The sequence below is a fragment of the Eschscholzia californica genome, unplaced genomic scaffold (assembly GCF_041429995.1).
Source record: "Eschscholzia californica isolate CP2 unplaced genomic scaffold, dmEscCali1.0.p SCAF_3, whole genome shotgun sequence".
In the NCBI taxonomy this organism is placed as follows: Eukaryota; Viridiplantae; Streptophyta; class Magnoliopsida; order Ranunculales; family Papaveraceae; genus Eschscholzia; species Eschscholzia californica.
In genome coordinates this window covers 37,233,164-37,239,170 of record NW_028238420.1, presented here as the reverse complement: position 1 = coordinate 37,239,170, position 6,007 = coordinate 37,233,164, and positions in this window count along the sequence as shown.

The window sequence follows — 6,007 nt, the reverse complement described above, 5'->3', positions numbered from 1 at the left end:
AGAGAAGGTGCAATTATTTGTTTATCCGAAATTATTTTAATGTCAAATTTGACACGTTTTACAAAGTTCTTTTTAACGTAGATTAATGCTAAGACTTTTTTTTGTTCAATTTTCTTTTTGAATTGGCTGCAATATCGGGAAAAAACTTGGTATCCAGATGGTTTAACAATACCGGGGAAAAGCTTTAGTTTTGATGTTCACCCGTTTCAACATGAAATATGATTCTTTGCTTTGGATTTATTCTTTATCCATTATCCTTCAATAGTTTAGTTTGGTTTAGTACACAACTAGAGATCGAGATTTTGAAGGAGGGTGACTTCAAAATTTTGGAAATGTAAAAACAAAATGAAGCAATTAGGAAATGTTCACCATTACCCTTTCGTTTTACAAAGCATCTGATGAATGTTGCGCTGCAAGAGATAAGACAAATAGATCGAGAAGAAGAAAACAATACCCATTCTTCCAAAATTTATATGAGTTTGGTCATATGGTTTTGATCATAGTGGACAAAGTGGTGAATGTCTAAAATGATACACTTGCTACTTGTAGTCAATTATAGAAGTCTTGTAGTTTAACTAAAATGACCACTAACGAGCGCCTTGACAATGCGATGCTTTATCAGAATTGCCGAGAGAAAAAAGGAACCCTTGATGAACTTTGTGGAATTCTAACCACTGAAATAATTTGATTTGTTTTTATTTCAGGGTGCACAGATGAGTACCCAAATCACTATATACTACCTGCTCATGGCGTATAATGGTATATGAAAATCTAAGCGCTTATTTAAGGCATTTGTGCATCGAAGTTACTAATGGTTACGGTTATTTTGCAGCAATACAGTTAGAACCTTACTCTGAGTACAGAATACCCAGGTAAATAATCAGCTTGTTTCATGAATAATACTTAGTATCTTTGTTATAGAGAGTTTGAGAAGTATGTATTTGGAAGGTGTAAATGGATTGTTGAATGAGTAATCACGATTTGAACCATGCCCGGTTGTTTGTATCTTTCTGCATGATTGCAATGCATCGACATAGGAACTTTGGGAAACAAGGTTGTAAGCAACAATCAAAGATGAGCTCTATTACACTTGGATACTGACTCATACGAAGTGGAAACTCATCCCTGCCAAGATGAACATTTTTATGTCCAATATCGACTTTAATGTAGTAGTAATGCAGAAAATCCAATATGTTTTGAAACTACTCAGATCTCGTGTAACTCATCTTCAAACAGAGAAGCTTATCCAAGTTGCAATTTATGCTTCTTCAACCAATTGGCTACAAGTTTGACGTGGAAGCTCGCAGGTTTGGCTATGCGTCATGTTCCTGGTTGCCTTAATGCTAACCATTTCACAAAACCTACAAGTTTGGTTATGCTTCATATTTCTGGGCCTTTATGCTACCCATTCCACAAAAGCGGCACTAATCAAGAAAAGAGAAATATCATAAAGTAGCTAAATAGCCTAAATAGATTACAAAATAATTAACCACCAACACCCAAAATCTTCACATTAGAAAAGAGAAGGATGAATCATTAAGCAACATTAGCCAACATATTCTTACAAGTTATGAGGCTATGTTGTTCTTAGCATTGCTATTGATAATAAACAGGTCGACCTAAGTGGATGCCTCTTCTTCTTTGCCTTTGCAGCTCTTTTCTCCTTTTTTCCTGGAATCCATTGCAACTGAACCTGCACGAACTTTCTCCATTAAAAATTTAGATACTACTTGACAAGTTTATTATGAACCTATAACTGAGCTTGTAGAATAACTTAAATGTTCTCTGCAAAGATAAAAATGTCAGAAGCCTTGAATCTAAGACGTGAAATATCTTCATGTTTGTGGTGTCATTACCCATCATCCAAAACGATGTATGTACTGAGTCGTTGAAATTATTGTTTTTGACATAGAATCGATGGTTTACATCTATGAAAAGTCCTAGCATAAAATCACATTTATTGAAACTTTGAGAATGAAGTGCTTTATGTACAAATCTGTAACTTGGTCGTACTTACAACACTCTTACATGAGGGGGTATGAGTGGTTCCAAACCTCACACTCCCTTCTCATATGAAAAGTCCACCATATTTGCAGATACATTATTTTTGTCGAAACATAAAAGAACTATGAAAGAACCCCTTTGAGATGTTTTTTTTGTTAATTAAATAGGCCTTTGTAAGAGGGCAGTTTCTAAAAGCTTTAGGAGGCGGTTTAACAAGATGGCTTTAGGCGGTTTCAATTGGGCGGTTTAACAAGATGCCTATAGGCGGTTTGAATTGGATGGATGGTTTCCAATTTTCTGCTCAATTTGAAATCGGCACAATCCAATCCCACCCGCTTATATCATATATAAATAGGGGGGTTTAGATGCTTGTATTCAATCAATTAACGTCAACAACAAACACAACTCTTCTTTAGAGAGAGCGAGAGAGAGAAATTTTGTTCATAGTTTTGAGCGGTGTTTAATTTTTCAGTCGTCGAAGATTTAGTATAGAAGGTTAATTTCTATACAGTACCATCTTGGGACGAACTTGCCGGTTGTGTGAGTCGTCTTCATCTATCCTTCAATAAAGTTTTCTTGTTCGCCCGAGGACGTAGGCTTTAAAGCCGAACCTCGTTAGTTCTGTTCGCATATTTAGATTTTGGCTTAGCTTTTCGATTAAATTTCATAATCGGATCAATTTCTAGGATAGGTGCGATAGCTTCCGCGACTTTTAGTTCTAACAGCCTTTGAGAAACACAGGACAAGAAGATTTCACATTACAACGTTAGATAAAACTTGTGTCTCCGACACAAATACTTTCGTCAAGCATTTCTCGTACTTGAAACAGAAAATCCAGTAAATTGTTTGACTAAAACACCAGTGCCGGAGGCACGGGTTATACCCTTATCTTTTCACCGAGACCCTTATCTATTAATCGGGACCCTTCGATTGAATCAACGGGTCCATTGTACCCAATCCCCTTCATCTCCCACATTCAATACTTCTTCCTCATTCACAAACGGTCCCTTTCACGTTCAGCACGAGTTCTTCTCTTTTACTCAAGCTCTCCATCCCTTTCTATCTTCTTCGACTTTTCTCTGTTAGAAACCCCATTCTTATCCCCCTTAATATCCATGTTTGATACTTGAAAAATGGAGTTATTCATCATCAATAATAATCGAAAGCAACACCCAATTATAACAATTTGAACTCAATCAACATCACTTCAACTCTTCCTTCACTAAGTATTCTTTCTTGCTTGAAATTTCTCGTACTCTGAGTTCCTGATTAATTTCTGTCTTAAGTTCCTAAGTTAATTTTTATTTGTTATCAGAATTTTGAAATCAACCGATCATATCTAAAGTTGTCCAGGCAGTGAAGCTACGCATATGCGATATGTGTGCCTTTGAAACTTTTGCTCTCATTTTTTTCTTTTAAAGTGGGATGGATTAGTCTCCATCTTTCGACCTCATTTTTAAAAGTAATTTACACTCTCTGTCTCAAAATTTGTAGCATCATTATTTAGCATGTGTGTATTAATTTGATACATGCTACATCGATGATGAACTTCATTAAGTATTTATGAATTTGTCAGCAACCAACCTCAATTTCTTAAGTGGAGTGCAGAGAACTGAAACTAATCAACTTCAGAAACAAAGATACAACAAACAATTGTCTCGGTCATGTGATTGAATCAAATATTTATTTCTAATTATTTAAATATCTTAAAAGTGTAAGTTACGTGGTGTTCTTAATTAAATTCAAAATGTGTTCTAGAATTTAGATCAGTTCGATTTTTAGTTATTCTTGTAACTTTATTTCATATTGTAATTCTTGCTAGAGTTTTGGGATGTCAATCTGAAGCTTATATTACTCTTTTTTATGGAGATAAGTTCTTACAGATACTTTATCGATGCAATATATGGTTATTCAATCTCTGACGACGTTTCACATTACAGTGAAAAATTAAGGTTTCCTTTCAAGTTTATTTCTTCTACATTCCAATTAGATTCAATTAACGGAATTAGTTTTTTTCTTTTTTAAATAAAGTGATTTTCAGGTTTAGTTTTGAATTGTTTGCTAGGCCGATGAACGGATTATGGAGCTTATAACCTTATAACCTAACCCTAATCAAGTTCAGCCAAATATATTTTTGTGACTTTGCATACAATTAAAGATATTTTACATGACAAAGTATGCAAAGGTAATTGCTTTATCTACCGTTAACCGTATCTTTTTATATTTATATGTGATTACAGATTATTGGGCACTTCGTGATTATTATTATATTAATTGTGTATTGTTGTGTATAGTAGACTATTGAGGGTCTATTCAAATATAGGGAGTTTTGTGCAAACCTTAAGCATTCAAAGAGGATTGATATAGGCGACAGAGTTGTTGCACCATATACTAGGGGTACTTCCATACTTAATTATGAAAGTACATAAATATTTAGCATGGAATGAGATGGACATGTGGATATTATTGAAGATGATATCTGATTTGTGACTATAGTTCTATACTCTCTCTTTTGTTTTTATAACTATAATATGAAACTAAGACATCGTAAAGGAATTAAAAAAAATTATATTCGTTTGGTGAAAAGGGAAGGTGTTAATTTGATATTCTACTTTTACAGTTTGACACGGGAGTATAATGTCCGGAGCCCTCAGCCTGCAAGAGCTATATTACGACATTTAACTTAAGTAAGTTCATTACATTTGGGCATCTCTATGTCATCTTCGTAAGTTTACATTACCTCAAAAATCTCAGTCGTTTTCTCTTTCAACTAATTTAATTTGCTAAATAAGTTTAACTTTAGGTTGATTCTAGAAATTGTTTAGAGTACCGGGTTCAAACTTATGCTCTGGACAGTAAGAAGTGGACTCATTTACTCATTTTAATGTTTAATAAGAATGAATTTATATCTTTAAAATTTATCTGAGATCTCATTTTGTTTCCAATTGTTATTATTCTTACCTGTTCAATTATCCTGTACAAACCTCGTGTTGTATGAGTCAAAGATGATTTTATTAGGTCTGGGGACGAAGCATCCCAGCAAAAAAGACTAGCATTTTCAAAAATCAAAATGTTTTAAGCAAGCCAATCAATTGTTGTTATTTAGAATAAATCTTCTTTCTTTTATGATTCAATTTTTAATCGATTTTATCGAATAAGAGAACTCAACGATTTTCCTAAACTTTTGCAGAAGCACATCTTGAATGAAATATATCTTTGCCTTTTGCTGATAGGACTGCAGATATAGTAGTTCAGGAAGGTATAATCTTATTGTAAGTATTTGTTATCTATCGTAAATAGCTTTCCCAATTAGTTGTTGCTTACTATTTAGCCAATCTATTTTTTCATTATTGATTGTTGTGAACTTTGTTCATTTTGTTTGTTGATTGGCCAAATTTGGGGAAAACATGAGATATTTTAGAGTACTTAGTGGGACAGGTTGATGTTGTAAGATGGGCAGAGAATGATCCAAAATGTGCAATCAAACTTCATATAACTTCCTCTTATTTTGATTTTTGTTTTAGACTACTTACATTCATGTTAAATCAAAGCCTTTGATTTAGGATATACTTAGTATCATAATTGGATCAACCAAACAGATGTAGCTGAAATTGTATGAATCATTCACTGCAATAGTGTATGCTCAAATTGTTATAAGGGAAATGATAGAGTGACTTAGAATTTGGTACTTAGAGGATGACATATTTCCTCATTTGGAAACAAAAGTGGTCCCCACCGTGGTCAAACTCTGAAAAAACCTTGTCTTTTAGTGAATTCCACGTCATTATGTCATCCTCTAAGTCACTCTAGCATCTCCCTTGTTATAATTGACACTGAAAATTATGATGACAATCTATAATGGTGAAATATTTAGTCCCAACATAATTTTCTCTAAAGTCTCTTGTATAACCAAATTAGTTGAGGGTACTTTCTATGGTTGGAGCATTTGAACTCATAAAATGAATGGTCCTTATTGTTATCTGCATCTTTACTGAAAGGTGCA